The 18,672-nt window shown below is 51.6% G+C and overlaps 1 protein-coding gene across 2 annotated transcripts in view; it reads right to left on the bottom strand.

The window, feature by feature from the left end:
* DNAJC5 (DnaJ heat shock protein family (Hsp40) member C5) overlaps nucleotides 1-18,672 on the bottom strand; it is a 46,981-nt gene that overhangs the window by 12,411 nt on the left and 15,898 nt on the right. The window lies entirely within an intron of this gene.

Consider the following 18,672-nt stretch of genomic DNA (forward strand, 5'->3'; position numbering starts at 1 on the left):
ACATATTGCTAAGATATTAAAGATAAGAAAAAGATTCCTCATGTTCATGGATCAGAAGCCTCAATACAAAGAAGTCACTTCCCCCCAAACTGATCTGTAGACTTGACACAATCCTAACCCTAATCTGAGAGGATTTTTTTTTGCAGAAACTGATAAAATGATTTTTTAAATGTATAAGGAAATGTAGCAGACAGATTAGCCACAGCAACATTAATAAAAAGTAGAAGTTAGAGAATTTACCCTATTGATTTCAAGACATACACTATGTATCGACAGTAATCAAGACCATCTGGTACTGAGGAAAAGACACACACAACAGCAGAATCGATTTCAGACAGATTCATACTGAAAGGCACAGAAGGGGAGAAAATACTTACATTACGTACATATAAAAAACAGTTCACAAGTGGAATAAAGAACTCTTACACCACTCAATTACTAAGGCAAAAAAACTCCATTTTTAAAAGTGGCCAGGTCGTTCTGGCTGAAGAGTGCGGAATGACTTGGAGGCAGTGAGAGTGGAGGAAGGGATGGACTTGGCAGACTTTCTTTTTTTTTTTTTTTGAGACGGAGTCTCGCTCTGTCGCCCAGGCTGGAGTGCAGTGGCGCAGTCTCGGCTCACTGCAAGCTCCGCCTCCCGGGTTCACGCCATTCTCCCGTCTCAGCCTCTCCGAGTAGCTGGGACTACAGGCGCCCGCCACCACGCCCGGCTAATTTTTTTGTATTTTTAGTAGAGACGGGGTTTCACCGTGGTCTCGATCTCCTGACCTCGTGATCCGCCCGCCTCGGCCTCCCAAAGTGCTGGGATTACAAGCGTGAGCCACCGCGCCCGGCCAAGGACTTGGCAGACTTTCTTTTCATTCTTACCATTTCAGGATAGAATCCAAAATTACTCAACACATAAAGCTGAGAAAATGTTAACTCATTCTTTCTTTTCCCCGCCTGACTTCATTGCCCGGGCTGGAGTGCAGCGGCCACATTTCGGCTCGCTGCAACCTTGACCTCCTGGGCTCAGGTGATCCTCCCACCTCAGCTTCCTGAGTAGCTGGGACTACAGGTGTGCAATGCCACGCCCAGCTATTTTTAAAAATTTTTATAGAGTCAGGATCTTGTTGGTCTCAAACTCCTAGACTCAAGCAATCCGCGTGCCACAGCCTCCCAAAGTGCTGGGATTACAGGTGTGAGCCACCCCATCCAGCTTAATTTTTTTTTTCAGAAACAAGGTTTTTCTCTGTTGCCCAGGCTGGAGTGCAATGGTGCGATCTCGGCTCACTACAGCCTTGAAATCCTGGACTCAAGACAGCCTCCCTTCTCAGCATCCCAAGCAGCTAAGACTACAGGAATGTGCCACCATGCCCACCTAACTTTAAAATTTTCTATAGAGACACGGTCTGGGTTTGTTGCCCAGGCTGGTCTCAAGTGATCCTCCTGCCTCAGCCTCCCAAAGTGCTGGGATTATAGGTGCAAGCCACTGCTCCTCACCAAAATGTGACTTATTCTTTTTCTTTTTTGAGACACAGTCTCACTCTGTTGCCCAGGCTGGAATGCAGTGGTGCAATCTCGGCTCACTGCAACCTCCACCTTCCAGGCTCAAGCGATTCTCCTGCCGCAGCCTCCTGAGTAGCTGGGACTACAGGCGTGTGCCATCACTCCCGGCTAATTTTGTATTTTTAGTAGAGACAGGGTTTCACCATCTTGGCCAGGCTCGTCTCAAATTCCTGGGTTCAAGTGATCTGCCTGCCTTGGCCTCCCAGAGTGCTGGGATTATAGGTGTGAGCCACTGTGCCTGGTCAAATATACACAATATAATTTTTTTTTATGAGATGGAGTTTTGCTCGTTGCCCAGGCTCGAGTGCAATAGTGCAATCTCAGTTCACCACAACCTCCGCCTCCCAGGTTCAAGTGATTCTCCTGCCTCAGCCTTCCCCAGTAGCTGGGATTATAGGCATGCGCTACCCCGCCCAGCTAATTTTGTATTTTTAGTAGAGACAGGGTTTCCCCATGTTGGTCAGGCTGGTCTTGAACTCCCAACCTCCGGTGATCCGCCCACCTCAGCCTCCCAAAGGCGTGAGCCACTGCACCCGGCCTATATACAATATGATTTATTTAATAAGATAAAAAAATTATTCTATTCCTGGCAAAAACATTCTATAGAAATAAAGGTGAAATGAAGACATTTTCAGATAAAAAGAAGCTAGAAGAACCCATCACAAAGACCTAATAGACAAGAAACGTCAAAGTTATTTGAGCCGAAGGGAAATGGTACCAGATTAAAACCTAGTTTTTTGTTTTTTGGGGTTTTTTTTTTGGGACAGAGTCCCACTCTATCACCCAGGCTAGAGTGCAGTGGCATGATCTTGGCTCACTGCCACCTCCACCTCCTGAGTTCAAGTGATTCTCCTGCCTCAGCCTCCTGAATAGCTGGGACTACAGGCACGCACCACCACACCTAGCTAATTTTTGTATTTTTAGTAGAGATGGGGTTTTGCCATGTTGGCTAGGCTGGTCTTGAACTCCTGACCTCAGGTAATCCACTCGCCTCAGCCTCCCAAAGTGCTGGGGATTATAGGCGTGAGCCACCAAGCCTGGACTATTTTCTTGGGGTAATGAGTCCAGGAATTTACCTGATGTTTGAAGTAGCACCTCACAACTTCATTCTTCCTAAACTTGGTTTAATTAAATTTCAAGGGGGCCAGGAGTGGTGGCTCACGCTGTAATTCCAGCACTTTGGGAGGCTGAGGTGGTTGAATCACCTGAGATCAGGAGTTCGAGACCAGCCCGGCCAACATGGTGAAACCTCATCGCTACTAAAAATACAAAAATTAGCCAGGTGTGGCGGTGTGCATCTGTAATCCCAGCTAGTCGGGAGGCTGAGGCAGGAGGATGGCTTGAACCTGGGAGGAGGAGGTTGCAGAGAGCTGAAATTGCACCACTGGACGTCAGCCTGGGTGACAGAGCAAGACCCTGTCTCCAAAAGAAAAAATTTCAAGGGGATCCCATGTCAACAGAAAGGTTATAACACAGTTAAAGGAGAGGCCTGGTGTGCAGCCGCAGCTACACGAGCAGCACCTGCTGCAAGTGACGAGCTGCCATCCGCGTTATTCACAGTCTTCATTTCCGGAGGGGGAGGGCTAAGTTCCAACCTTCAGTCAGAACTCTTTTTTTTTTTTTTTTTTTTTTTAGACGGAGTCTCGCTCTGTCGCCCAGGCTGGAGTGCAGTGGCACAATCTCGGCTCACTGCAAGCTCTGCCTCCCAGGTTCACACCATTCTCCTGCCTCAGCCTCCTGAGTAGCTGGGACTACAGGCGCCCGCCACCACGCCCGGCTAATTTTTCGCATTTTTAGTAGACACAGGGTTTCACCATGTTAGCCAGGATGGTCTCAATCACCACACCTCGTGATCCACCCGCCTCGGCCTCCCAAAGTGCTGGGATTACAGGCGTGAGCCACTGTGCCCGGCCCCAGTCGCAACTCTTTTAGTGACATGATTATCTTTAAAAAGCAAACAAGGTGGCCGGGCACAGTGGCTCAGGTTTGTAATCCCAAAACTTTGGGAGGCCGAGGAGGGCAGACCACCTGAGGTCAGGAGTTTGAGGCCAGCCTGACCAACATGGAGAAACCCCATCTCTACTAAAAATGCAAAATTAGCTGGGCGTGGTGGCACATGCCTGTAATCCCACCTACTCTGGGAGGCAGAGGTAGAAGAATCACTTGAACCCGGGAGGTGGAGGATGCAGCAGGCTGAGACCGTGCCGTTGCACTCCAGTCTGCGCAACAAGAGCGAAACTCTGTCTCAAAACAAAACAAAACAAAAAAAAAGCAAGGCTTTGGGAGGCTGAGGCAGGTGGATTGCTTCTTGAGGCCAGGAGTTCGAGACCAGCCTGACCAACATGGAGAAACCCCGTCTGTACTAAAAATACAAAATTAGCTGGGTGTGGTGGCACACACCTGTAATCCCAGCAACTCAGGAGGCTGAGGCAGGAGAATCGCTTGAACCCTAGAGGGGGAGGCTGCAGTAAGCCGAGATCTCACCATTGCACTCCAGCCTAGGTGATAGAGTAACACTCAGTCTCAAAAATAAATAAATAAATAAAAATTAAAAATGAAAAGCAAACAAAAAGGGTCACATTTTACAAAACTAGCGTATCCCAGTCCATTCTTCTGGCAGCAGCCCCAGGGCCTGCATACATGTCTAGGCAGACAGGACTGCACACATGCAGGGACGCTGAGCTTCTGAAACGGCGGGGAGCCGTGTCCTCCCTCCCTACGCCAGGGCAGCCACTCTATGACCTCGGCTCCTTCACAGCCCTGGCTGTAGCCTGAGGCCCCCGCATGGTGGCCAGCCCCACCAGACATTGGTGGATGAGAGCCCTGCTGACGCCAGCCCCTTCCCCCACCACACCCACCACACTTCCCGGTCCAACGCAGGACGACTTGTTCCCGGGCAGAGACAGAGTGCCGAGTCCCACGTCAGCCCCTGACGCACCTGCCGTCTCTTCAACACCCTACCCTGCTCCCTGCTAGCTGGAGAGCTCTCACTTAGACCCCAGAACCCTGAACCTGCCTTGGGAACCTCTCCTGCCACACAGCAGGGTGCGTCCTCTTCCGTGGCACTGTCCTGGGCCCAGGGCACATGTCCACACAGCCGGGTGCGTCCTCTCCCTGGACACACGTCAGTGCCGTCACAGCTCAGCATTCATTTGTTCAACAGTTACGAAGCATCGATCACATGCCTCACTCTGTTCTCAGAGCTGGGGACTCAGTGGTAACAAAATAAACCAAACAGGCAAAAATCTCTGCCTGCAGCGGCTTGCAGTCTAGCAGGTCCCTGCTCCTCAGAATGCAGCAGCTTGCAGTCTAGCAGGTCCATGCTCCTCAGAAGACTTAAAGATCTTCAGGGGTAAAAAAAATAAAATAAAATATGTGTGTTCTCATTTCTGTACTTCCAGGTGCAATCTCAGTGTGTGCAGCAAACGTTTTATAAAAGAGCTGCTGCTGAACTCAAACTACTGTTGGGAAAAACTGCAGCCAACTTTGTAAGGACAGATATGAAAACATCTTAAAAGGAAGTCTATTTTTGTTCTGCTTTAAATATTTTACTATGTATTATGTGAAATACAGAAAGAAATATATGGAATATATCGGCCGGGCGTGGTGGCTCACGCCTGTAATACCAGCACTTTGGGAGGCCGAGACGGGCAGGTCACAAGGTCAGGAGATCAAGACCATCCTGGCTAACATGGTGAAACCCCGTCTCTACAAAAATACAAAAACATCAGTCGGGCGTGATGGTGGGCGCCTGTAGTCCCAGCTACTCGGGAGACTGAGGCGGAGAATGGCGTAAACCCGGGAGGTGGAGCCTGCAGTGAGCCGAGATAGCGCCACTGCACTCCAGCATGGGTGACACAGCGAGACTCCGTCTCAAAAAAAAAAAAGAAAGATATAGAACATATAGGCCAGGCGTGGTGGCTCACACTTGTAATCCCAGCACTTTGGGAGGCCGAGGCGGGCGGATCACGAGGTCAGGAGATCGAGACCACGATGAAACCCCGTCTCTACTAAAAATACAAAAAATTAGCCGGGCGTGGTGGCGGGCGCCTGTAGTCCCAGCTACTCGGGTGCCTGAGGCAGGAGAATGGCGTGAACCCAGAAGGCGGAGCTTGCAGTGAGCCGAGATTGTGCCACTGCACTCCAGCCTGGGTGACATAGCGAGACTCCGTCTCAAAAAAAAAAAAAAAAAAGAAATATATGGAACATATAAATTATGATGCATAAACACCACGATCCCATCTCTAAAAACTGGAAAATTATCAATAACCTGGAAGCTTCCTTTTCCCATATATACCTTACATTCAATGCTATTCTCTTGCTTCTAAAAAATTACCTCATGTTTATCCCTAAACGCTATTTAGTCTTAATTTTTTTAGTTTAAAAATTCGGCCTAGCACTGGATTTACTTTTCTGTAATCTGCTTTTTTTTTTTTTCCTTTGAGACAGGGTCTTGCTATGTTGCCCAGGCTGGCCTCAAACTCCCAGGCTGAAGTGATCTCCCACCTTCAGGCTCTGAGTAGCTGGGACTATAGGCACACAGCATCATGCCTGGCTTGATCTGCTTCTGACACGCCTATGTTTCTAAGATTCATCTACACTGCAAGTTGTAGCTACAATTCATTCATCTCCAGTGTGGTCACATTCTATTCTGTGAATAGACCACAACTGATCCATCCACTCTTGCACTGAAGGACATCTGGGCTGTTCTCAGCTTCTGTTATCACCAAGTTGCTCGGAACGTTCCTAAGCAGCAGGCGCGGTGGGTGGCGAAGGGCCGACAGTGTGAGGCTGACGCAGCTACCGTGAGCAGCACAGATACTGGCAGCAGGAGTGGGCGACCGTCACAACAACAAGCAACTGAGGCGTGAGAAGACAGGCAGCGCCCCACTCCCTGGGAAATGCAAATTAAACCACAGAGCGCTACTATGCACACACCTATCAAAACTGCTTAAAAAGTAGTCCCAGAACTTTGGGAGGCCAAGGTGGGCGGATGGCTTGAGGTCAGGAGTTCAAGACCAGCCTGGTCAACATGGTGAATCCCCGTCTCTGCCAAAAAATACAAAAATCACCTCCATGTCATGGCGCATGCCTGTAGTCCCAGCTACTCAGGCGGCTGAGGCAGGAAAACCGCTTGAATCCGGGAGGCGGAGCTTGCAGTGAGCCGAGATCAGGCCACTGCACTCCAGCCTGGGTGACAGAGCAAGACTCCATCTCAAAAATAATAATAATAATATAATAATAAGGCTGGATGCAGAGGCTCATGCCTATAATCCCAGAACTTTGAGAGGCCAAGGTGGGCGGATCACTTGAGCTCAGGAGTTTGAGACCAGCCTGGACAACATGGTGAAACCCCATCTCTACAGAAAATACAAAAGTTCCAAAAGTTCTGCATTTTTTGTATTACACCTGCAGTCCCAGCTACTCGGAAGGCTGAGGCAAAAGAATCGCTTGAACCCAGGAGGCGGCGGTTGCAGTGAGCCAAGATCGCGCCACTGTACTCCAGCCTGGGTGACAGAGCAAGACCTTGTCTCAAAAAAAAAAAAAATAAGGCTGGGTCGGGCACGGTGGCTCATGCCTGTAATCCCAGCACTTTGGGAGGCCGAGGCGGGCGGATCACGAGGTCAGGAGATCGAGACCATCCTGGCTAACACGGTGAAACCCCATCTCTACTAAAAATAAAAAAATTAGCCAGGTGTGGTGGTGCGCACCTGTAGTCCCAGCTACTTGGGAGGCTGAGGCAGGAGAATGGCATCAACCTGGGAGGCAGAGCTTGCAGTGAGCCGAGATTGTGCCACTGCACTCCAGCCTGGGCGACAGCGAGACTCCGTCTCAAAAAAATAAATAAATAAATAAGGCTGGACGCAGAGGCTCATGCCTAAAATCCCAGAACTTTGAAAGGCCAAGGTGGGCATATCACTTGAGCTCAGGAGTTTAAGACCAGCCTGGACAACATGGTGAAACCCTGTCTCTACAGAAAATACAAAAGTTTGGCATTTTTTTTCTTTTCTTTTTCTTTTTTTTTTTTTCTTTTTTTGAGACGGAGTCTCGCTCTGTCGCCCAGGCTGGAGTGCAGTGGCGCAATCTCGGCTCACTGCAAGCTCCGCCTCCCGGGTTCACGCCATTCTCCTGCCTCAGCCTCTCCGAGTAGCTGGGACTACAGGCGCCCGCCACCACGCCCGGCTAATTTTTTGTATTTTTAGTAGAGACGGGGTTTCACCGTGGTCTCGATCTCCTGACCTCGTGATCCGCCCGCCTCGGCCTCCCAAAGTGCTGGGATTACAAGCGTGAGCCACCGCGCCCGGCCGGCATTTTTTGTATTGCACCTGCAGTCCCAGCTACTCGAGAGGCTGAGGCAAGAGAACCGCTTGAACCCAGGAGGTGGTGGTTGCAGTGAGCCGAGATCGAGCCACTGTACTCCAGCCTGGGCGACAGAGCGAGACTCCATCTCAAAAAAAAGAAAAAAGTTAATTAAATTTTTAAAAAGTAATAGAAGCCAGGTGTTGCGGAAAGTCAGGGACCCTGAACAGAGGGACTGGCTGGAGCCGTGGCAGAGGAACATAAACTGTGAAGATTTCATGGACATTTACCAGTTCCCAAATAATACTTTCATAATTTCTTACACCTGTCTTACTTTAATCTCTTAATCCTGTTATCTTCTTAAACTGAGGATGTACGTCACCTCAGGGCCACTATAATTGTGTTAACTGTACAGACTGCTTGTAAAACATGTGTTTGAACAATATGAAATCAGTACACCTTGAAAAAAACAGAATAACCACGATTTTCAGGGAACAAGGGAAGACAACCGTAAGGTCTGACTGCCTGTGTGGTCGGGCAAAATAGAGCCATATTTTTCTTCTTGCAGACAGCCTCTAAACGGACGTGCAAATAGCGAAGATATCACTAAATTCTTTTCCTGGCAAGGATTAATACTCTGGGAAAGGAATGCATTCCTGGGGGGAGGTCTACAGAAGGCCACTCTGGGAGTGTCTGTCTTATGTGGTTGAGATAAGGACTGAAATACGCCCTGGTCTCCTGCAGAACCCTCAGGCTTTCTAGGATTGGGAAAACCCACCCTGGTAAATTTCTCGTCACACTGGTTCTCTGCTCTCGAACCCTGTTTTCTGTCAAGATGTTTATCAAGACAACACATGCACCGCTGAACACAGGCCCTTATCAGGAGCTCCGCTTTTGCCCTTTGCCTTGTGATCTTTGTTCTCCTTTTTGCCCTTTGAAGCATGTGATCTTGTGACCTACACCCTGTTCTTGCACCCCCTCCCCTTTTGAAATCCTTAATAAAACTTGCTTGTTTTGTGGCTCAGGTGGGCATCACGGTCCTACCGATATGTGCTGTCACCCTGGAGGCCCAGTTGTAAAATTCCTCTCTTTGTACTCTTTATTTCTCAGCTGGCCGAAACTTATGGAAAATAGAAAGAACCTACATTGAAATATTGGGGGCGGGTTCCCCCGATAACCAGGCGTGATGGCTCATGCCCATAATCCTAGCACTTTTGGAGGCTGAGGAATGCAGATCACTTGAGGCCAGGAGTTTTGAGACCAGCCTGACCAACACGGCAAAACCCTGTCTCTACTAAAGATACAAAAATTAGCCAGGCGTAAGTAGCCAGGCATGGTGGCGCACGCCTGTAATCCCAGCTACTTGGAGGGCTGAGGCAGGAAAATCCCTTGAACCCAGGAGGCGGAGGTTGCAGTGAGCCAAGGTCACGCCACTGCACTCCAGCCTGGGTGATAGAGCAAGACTCTGTCTCAAAAAAAACAAAAATTAGCCAGGCGTGGTGGCGCGTGCCTATGGTCCCAGCTACTCAGGAGGCTGAGACAAGAGGATCATTTGAGCCCAGGAAGGTCGCACCATTGCCCTCCAGTCTGAGTGACAAAGCAAGACCCTGCCTCAAAATATTAATAATAATGACATGGGTTTGTATTTTATGTTCTGTGATTTCCTTTACTAGCTAGTCACTTTTGTTGTAGTTTACAAAAATATCATCAGTCTGTGACACTGGAAATCTTAAAAACGTAAATCTGGCCCTTCAGCACAGTCTAGGAAGAATTCTTGTGTGCACCTAAGAGTGGAACTTCTGGGTGCCCAAGAACGGGCAGGCTCAGCCTGACGAGGTGTGACAACTGCTCTCCGAGGACTCCACCAGTGGCCACTGGAGCTTAGGGCTCCCTGCCATTCCTGCAGCCTCAACAATGACTGGTATGGCCAGGCTCCCCGATGCTTGCCTGGCCTGATGAGGGTGAGCGTCTCCAGCCCATTTCAAGGCTGTTCTGTCTGCGGTGCCCAGTGGACACAACCGGGATACCAACCCTTCACTGGTTAAAAATGTTACAAGTATCTTCTAGCTCACAGTTCTTTTTTTTACTTATTATGGTGTGTCTTTTGATGAGCACAAGCTTTTTTTTTTACCAATTGTAGTAAAAAACATGTAACATCAAACTCAGCATCTGAACCATTTAAATGCCCCAGTGTTCACTACATGCCCGTCACTGAACAGCCCTCCTCCAAGTCACCTTTGAGGTCATGGAATATATCACAGCTTTCTGAATCTCTCAATCTGTTTTCCCCCTTTTTTGTTCAAGAAATCCTCCCTGACCCTAAGGTCTTATTCTATCTTTTTTTTTTTTTTTTTTTTTTTTTTGAGACGGAGTCTCGCTCTATCACCCAGGCTGGAGTGCAGTGGCACGATCTCGGCTCACTGCAAGCTCTGCCTCCCAGGTTCACGCCATTCTCCTGCCTCAGCCTCTCCGAGTAGCTGGGACTACAGGCGCCCGCCACCACGCCCGGCTGATTTTTTGTATTTTTAGTAGAGACGGGGTTTCACCGTGGTCTCGATCTCCTGACCTCGTGATCCGCCCGCCTCGGCCTCCCAAAGTGCTGGGATTATAAGCGTGAGCCACCGCGCCCGGCCTGGTTTTTTTTTTTTTTTTTTAATTTATTTTTTTTGCATACAAAAACAATAAACATTTTCTAAAAATACATACAAACAAAAAGATGCGTATCAAACATATTAGGAAGGTTGCACATGGGAAGTCGGGGAATAGAAATGGGGGTGGGACCCGGCCGCCTGCCTTGGCCTGCCAGGGTGCTGGGATTGCAGCCCCTGCCCGGCCGCCGCCCCATCTGGAAGGTGGGGAGCGCCTCTGCCCGGCCGCCCCGTCTGGGAGGTGAGGAGCACCTCTGCCCGGCCACCCCGTATGGGAGGTGAGGAGCGCCTCTGCCCGGCCGCCCCGTCCGGTAAGAAGTGAGGAGCGCCTCTGCCCGGCCGCCCCGTCCGGGAAGAAGTGAGGAGCGCCTCTGCCCGGCCGCCCCGTCAGGGAAGAAGTTAGGAGCGCCTCTGCCCGGCCGCCCCGTCTGGGAAGTTAGGAGCGCCTCTGCCCAGCCGCCCCGTCAGGGAAGAAATGAGGAGCGCCTCTGCCCGGCCGCCCCGTCCGGGAAGAAGTGAGGAGCGCCTCTGCCCGGCCGCCCCGTCAGGGAAGAAGTGAGGAGTGCCTCTGCCCGGCCGCCCTGTCTGGGAAGTGAGGAGCGCCTCTGCCCGGCCGCCCCGTCAGGGAAGAAATGAGGAGCGCCTCTGCCCAGGCGCCCCATCCGGGAAGAAGTGAGGAGTGCCTCTGCCTGGCCGCCCCATCCGGGAAGAAGTGAGGAGCGCCTCTGCCCGGCCACACATCGTCTGGGAAGTGAGGAGCGCCTCTGCCCGGCCGCCCCGTCCGGGAAGAAGTGAGGAGCGCCTCTGCCCGGCCGCCCCGTCCGGGAAGAAGTGAGGAGCGCCTCTGTCCGGGCGCCCCCTCCGGGAAGAAGTGAGGAGCACCTCTGCCCGGCCACACATCGTCTGGGAAGTGAGGAGCGCCTCTGCCCGGCCGCCCCATCCGGGAAGAAGTGAGGAGCGCCTCTGCCCGGCCGCCCCGTCCGGGAAGAAGTGAGGAGCGCCTCTGCCCGGGCGCCCCGTCCGGGAAGTGAGGAGCGCCTCTGCCCGGCCGCCCCGTCCGGGAAGAAGTGAGGAGCGCCTCTGCCCGGCCGCCCCGTCCGGGAAGAAGTGAGGAGCGCCTCTGCCCGGCCGCCCCGTCTGGGAAGTGAGGAGCGCCTCTGCCCGGCCGCCCCGTCCGGGAAGAAATGAGGAGCGCCTCTGCCCGGCCGCCCCATCCGGGAAGAAGTGAGGAGCGCCTCTACCCGGCCACCCATCGTCTGGGAAGTGAGGAGCGCCTCTGCCCGGCCACCTACCGTCTGGGAAGTGAGGAGCGCCTCTGCCCGGCCACCCGTCGTCTGGAAAGTGAGGAGCGCCTCTGCCCGGCTGCCCCATCTGGGAAGTGAGGAGTGCCTCTGCCCGGCCACCCATCATCTGGGAGGTGAGGAGCGCCTCTGCCCGGCCGCCCATCGTCTGGGAAGTGAGGAGCGCCTCTGCCCGGCCACCCATCGTCTGGGAAGTGGGGAGCGCCTCTGCCCGACCACCCATCGTCTGGGAAGTGAGGAGCGCCTCTGCCCGGCCACCTATCGTCTGGGAAGAAGTGAGGAGCGTCTCTGCCTGGCCGCCCCGTCTGGGAAGTGAGGAGCTCCTCTGCCCGGCCGCCCCGTGTCTGGGTAGAAGTGAGGAGCTCCTCTGCCTGGCCGCTCCGTCTGGGAGGTCTACCATGGAGGCCAGAAGCAATGTGGGGGCTGGACGTGGTGGCTCACGCCTGTGGTCCCGGCACTCTGGGGGGCGAGGCGGGTTGATCACTTCGGGCTAGGAGTTCGAGACCAGTCTGGCCAACTTGGCGAAACATGAAGAATACAACAGACAAACCAACCAACCAACTCAATGACAACAAAACAGGTCTACCCTGGAGTCATACTCTAATTTTTTCTATTTTCCTCCCTTTCTGATCCTTTATCCCACTTTCTTTTTCTTCCTCTTCCTTCTCCCTCTTCTTTGTCAAATAGAGGATTGAGTTATTATCACTGATCCATATAAAGTCCCTCTCTCATTTATTTTAACTCCCACCCCCATTTCTATTCCCCGACTTCCCATGTGCAACCTTCCTAATATGTTTGATATGCATCTTTTTGTTTGTATGTATTTTTAGAAAATGTTTATTGTTTTTGTATGCAAAAAAAATTAATTAAAAAAAAAAAAGAAAAAAAAAATAGATAGCACTTACACTCATTTCTAAGAGGAAGATGTACTTTAAATTCTGTACGAAAACATTGAGTTCCATGGTATACACTGTTGGCATTAAAACAATGAGACTTTTAATTCCTCCCAAAACTCTAATATATATATATTGGAGTTAATAATTAATATATAGGCCGGGCGCGGTGGCTCACGCTTGTAATCCCAGCATTTTGGGAGGCCGAGGCAGGCGGATCACGAGGTCAGGAGATGGAGACCACGGTGAAACCCCGTCTCTACTAAAAAAAAAAAAAAAAAAAAAAAAAAAAAAAAAAATTAGCCAGGTGTGGTGGCAGGCGCCTGTAGTCCCAGCTACGCGGGAGGCTGAGGCGGGAGAATTGTGTGAACCTGGGAGGGGGAGCTTGCAGTGAGCGGAGATCGCGCCACTGCACTCCAGCCTGGGCAACAGAGCAAGACTCCGTCTCAAAAAAAAAGCTAAAAATTCTTTCGCATTTCTAACCACATCATAGATAATAGTACTTAAAATAATATTTCAACATAAGCACTCCATTATGAAGCCCAGAAGGGTTTTAACAGCAATTACGAGGTAAACCCCGTGGGTCACGGCACCTCCGCGGTTCTGAGTTCCGAGCTGTAAGGACTGAAGTCTGGGTGCCGCTTTCACCAAGAGACAGAAGAAGGCGTCAGGGCTGCTCTAAGGTGCTTGGCCAATGGTGAGCGTCCCGGCCTCTCACTACTGCCTCGCTCTTCTCCCCAGCCTCCTGTGGTCACCCCAAGACGGTGGCTGGGCAGGTGGCCTCAAGAGACACTGCCTGAGGGGTGGGAGGATGGGGAGTGCTCAGAGAGAGACATTCCAGGCCACAAAGATAACACATCCTGCAATGGATGGTCTGAATATACAGATGCTAAGAAGGTGGCTGTTAGGGCCTGGAGCGGTGGCTCACGCCTGCAATCCCAGCACTTTGGGTGGCCAAGGTGGGCGGATCACCTGAGGTCAGGAGTTTGAGACCAGCTGGCCAACATGGTGAAACTCTATCTGTACTAAAAATACAAAATTAGCCGGGCGTGGTGATAAGTGCCTGCAATCTCTACTGTAAGCTACTTAGGAGGCTGAGGCAGAAGAATCACTTGAACCCGGGAGGTGGAGGTTGCAGTGAGCCAAGATGGCGCCACTGCACTCCAGCTTGGGCAACAAAGAGACCCTGTCTCAAAAACAAATAAAAAATAAATAAAAATACAAAAATCAGCCAGGTATGGTAGTGCAAGCCTATAGTCCCAGCTACTCGGGAGACCGAGGCAGGAGAATCACTTGAACCCAGGAGGCAGAGGCTGCAGTGAGCTGAGACCGCACCACTGCACTCCAGCCTGGGCGACAAAGCGAGACTCTGTCTCACCAGAAAAAAAAAAGAAACAAGGCTGTTAGGAACCCTGGGGCAAGCGGAACAACTCTAGAAAGAACAGATGACGTCTGAGGAGAAGACGGAGGACAGGGAAGGAAACAACAGGTGCTGCGGACTGCTGGGGAGTGGGGCAAAGAGAAGCTACCTAAGGATACAAAGGAAACGTGGAGGAACTACCAAGAGTGACAGTCACACTGGGACAGGGAAGACACAGGAGGGGCTGTGTCAGCAAACGGGCATGACACAGCATGGGCAGCTGCAAAGGAGGCACCAGCAAACACCTCTGGGAGAGACGGTACAGACGGGCAGATGGAGACCGGGCAGGGAGAGACGGTGCAGACGGGGAAACGGAGCAGGGGAGGCAGTGCAGACGGGGAGATGGAGACGGAGCAGGGGAGGCAGTGCAGACGGGGAGATGGAGACGGAGCAGGGGAGGCAGTGCAGACAGGGAGATGGAGACGGAGCAGGGGAGGCAGTGCAGACAGGGAGATGGAGATGGAGCAGGGGAGACGGTGCAGACGGGGAGATGGAGACGGAGCAGGGGAGGCAGTGCAGACGGGGAGACGGAGACGGAGCAGGGGAGACGGTGCAGACGGGGAGATGGAGACGGAGCAGGGGAGGCAGTGCAGACGGGGAGATGGAGACGGAGCAGGGGAGACGGTGCAGACGGGGAGATGGAGACGGAGCAGGGGAGGCAGTGCAGACGGGGAGATGGAGACGGAGCAGGGGAGACGGTGCAGACGGGGAGATGGAGACGGAGCAGGGGAGGCAGTGCAGACGGGGAGATGGAGACGGAGCAGGGGAGGCAGTGCAGACGGGGAGATGGAGACGGAGCAGGGGAGACGGTGCAGACGGGGAGACGGAGCAGGGGAGACGGTGCAGACGGGGAGACGGAGCAGGGGAGGTGGTGCAGACGGGGAGATGGAGACCGGGCACGGAGAGACAGTGCAGACGGGGAGACGGAGCAGGGGAGGCAGTGCAGACAGGGAGATGGAGACGGAGCAGGGGAGGCAGTGCAGACAGGGAGATGGAGACGGAGCAGGGGAGGCGGTGCAGACGGGGAGACGGAGCAGGGGAGACGGTGCAGACGGGGAGATGGAGACGGAGCAGGGGAGACGGTGCAGACGGGGAGACGGAGCAGGGGAGACGGTGCAGACGGGGAGACGGAGCAGGGGAGACGGTGCAGACGGGGAGACGGAGCAGGGGAGGTGGTGCAGACAGGGAGATGGAGATGGGGCAGGGAACTACCTCTTTGCTCTAGATGCCCTTGGCTCACTCTATGCAAAAAAAAAAAAAAAAATTGCTAAAAATACAAATACAAAAAATAAAACACAACTGGCATTTCTTTTATCCTGCTGGGGAATATTAATTTAAAATCTGTGATGAACAATGTAAAAACTGACTGCCGGCCAGGCGTGGTGGCCAAACCTGGAATCCCAGTACTTTGGGAGGCCAAGGTGGGCAGATCGCAAGGTCAGGGGATGAAGACCACCCTGGCCAACATGGTGAAACCCCGTCTCAACTAAAAAATACAAAAATTAGCTGGGCATGGTGGCAGGCGCCTGTAGTCCCAGCTACTCGGGAGGCTGAGGCACAAGAATTGCTTGAACCCAGGAGGCGGAGGTTGCAGTGAGCTGAGAGTGCGCCACTGCGCTCCAGCCTGCAGCCTGGGCGACAGAGCTAGACTCCGCCTCAAAAACAAACAAACAAAAACCTGACTGCCAAAGGATACTCAGACAGGTAGGTCAGGCAAGGGAAGGGCTGACGATCAGAGCATGCTAGGGACAGGCACTTGGAACACAGTTAAAAGGGTAAAAGCCCCACAGTTTGAATGTGTATTTCTGGATTTTTATTTGGAATAGATATTATTCAAAAAAAAAAACCCCGATTAACTTTGTAAATACATTTGAAGAAATTATAAGCAAGAGTCAACAAAGCAAGCTAGAGAGAAGACGCTGTGTGTCACATCACAGGTGTCCCTTGTCTTTATTCTTTTCTTTTTTTTTTTGGAGACCAATTCTCGCTCTGTCGCCCAGGCTGGACTGCAGTAGTGCACTTTCGGCTCACTGCAACCTCCGCCTCCCGGGTTCAAGAAATTCTCCTGCCTCAGCTTCCCGAGTAGCTGGTATCACAGGCATCTGCCACCATGCCCAGATAATTTTTGTATTGTTAGCAGAGATGAGGTTTTGCTATGTTGGCCAGGTGGGTCTCAAACTCCTGGCCTCAAGTGACCTGCCCACCTCAGCCTCCCAAAGTGATGGGATTACAGATACGAGCCAGTGTGCTGGGCCCTTCCTCCTAACTTAAAATGAATTGCAAATGTAAAAACTTTCTAGCCAGCCATGGCAGTTCATGCCTGTAATCCCAACACTTTGGAAGGCTGAGGTGGGGAGACTGCTTGAGCCTAGAAGTTTGATCATTCTGGGCAACATGGTGAAATCTCATCTCTATAAAAAAAAAAAAAAAAATTCGCCAGGCATGATGGTGCACACCTGTGGTCCCAGTTACTCAGGTAGCTGGGATGGGAAGATCACTTGAGCCCAGGAGGTCAAGGCTGCAGTGAGCCGAGATCGCACCACTGCACTCCAGCCTGACTGACAGAACAAGACCCTGTCTTTAAAAAAAAAAAAAAAAGAATTCCTAAAGTCCCTGGAAACACAGAAATCCCCAAAAGATTTCAGCTTTCCTCCTTAATTCTAAGAATAAAAAGCAACAGTGATGCTGAGCTTAACGCAACACAGGAACAGCAAGAGAAAACAAAACTGCTTCCACGACCATCACCAAGCATCCAAGTACGAGAGGAAGTGAATCTGAGCTGGAGCGAGCCACGGCGGCAGCCCGGCCCAGCCAAGGAGGAGCAGACAGGCAGGGCAGCCAGCCCTTTTCACACAGTAACAAGCCCCATGCTTCCTCACACACAGAGTGCCACAGAAATGAACGCCTGCCCTCATGAGTCACAAAGTTAATGTCAAGAAGCAACAAGACCAGCGGCCACACCTGAGGAAGGATCCAACTGCCTCAACCCATAGCTGCCACCCTGCCCAGAACCACGGTTTCCCGAAACTATAAAACCATTCCAAAGGTACGATTAGCTACAGAGAAACAAAACCAAACCCCACATGCTGAAGCCCTTTTAATTCACAGACCAATCTACTGCCCCAGGTCTTAATAGAACATTCAGTGAATGTCTGCTGCATTAATTTTATCGGTATTGACTGGGTCTGTCAATAAAGATTTTTTTTTCTTGTAAACTGATGCTTGGAATACAGTAATTCAAAATGAAAAGCAGATCAGAAGTTGAACAAAATAACTCTAGATATACATTTAAATACAAAAATCGAACAGGCTGGGCACGGTGGCTCAGGCCTGTAATCCCAGTACTTTGGGAGGCCGAGGCAGGTGGATCACGAGGTCAGGAGATCGAGACCAGCCTGGCCAACATGGTGAACCCCCGTCTCTACTAAAAATATAAAAATTAGTCGGGTGTGGTGGCACATGCCTGTAACCCCAGCTACTTGGGAGGCTGAGGCAGGAGAATCGCTTGAACCCGGGAGGCAGAGGTTGCACTGAGCCGAGATCATACCATTGCACTCCAGCGTGGGCGACAGAGTGAGACTCTGTCTCAACTAAAAAAAAAAAAAAAAAATCAAACATTCTCAAAACCCTATTACTCGGAGAGCAGGTTATCCAACACGACACTCCTGCCCTCCTGGGCACCGGGCACCCACGTACCTCGGGCCTCGCCCTCCCAGTCCTAAGCGCACATCACTTTTTTTTTTTCTGAGAGGGAGTCTCGCTCTGTTGCCCAGGCTGGAGTGCAGTGGTGCGATCTCCACTCACTGCAAGCTCCGCCTCCCCAGTTCACGCCATTCTCCTGCCTCAGCCTCCCGAGTAGCTGGGACTACAGGCACCCACCACCACGCCCAGCTAATTTTTTGTATTTTTAGTAGAGATGGGGTTTCACCATGTTAGCCAGGATGGTCTCGATCTTCTGACCTTGTGATCCGCCTGCCTCGGCCTCCCAAAGTGCTGGGACCCCAGGCGTGAGCCACCGCGCCCGGCCAGGGCACATCACTTTTGATGGTGCAAACAGCAGACAAAAAGTCCAGGTGACACCAATGAGGCCACAGGTTACGACACCTGGGCAGCGACTATTCAATCAAGGTTTCAGCCTCTCCATACAAAGGGGGCCTAGAACAAGCAAGCACCCCCAGGAACAGAACGAGTCTGAAGACACGAGTGACTCTTGCATTATCGCAGCGCTGCTGTTCAAATCAATCATGTCTGTACAATGCTAGAGAAGAAAGGTCCTAGAGAGAATCGTTACTATGACCAAAAGTATTCCAGAAAACCTTAACACAGTCCCAAGCATGAAGATAAGTATGCTTCATAAAATTAGTAACCATGAGGGCATGCTGGTTGCTGGTCTGGTTGCTGGTGTTCTAACCTTCACAATACTAAATCCGCAGGATTCTGATCTGGTGCACGCCCTGGCCCACGCAGGCCTCTGCTGCCCCCCGCAGACTCTCCCGAGGATCCCCAGCCAGATGAGTCTGGACACACTTCCTATCATGGAAGAAAAGGCATAAAACCAGCAA

The sequence above is a fragment of the Symphalangus syndactylus genome, chromosome 24 (genome assembly GCF_028878055.3).
Source record: "Symphalangus syndactylus isolate Jambi chromosome 24, NHGRI_mSymSyn1-v2.1_pri, whole genome shotgun sequence".
Classification (NCBI taxonomy): Eukaryota; Metazoa; Chordata; class Mammalia; order Primates; family Hylobatidae; genus Symphalangus; species Symphalangus syndactylus.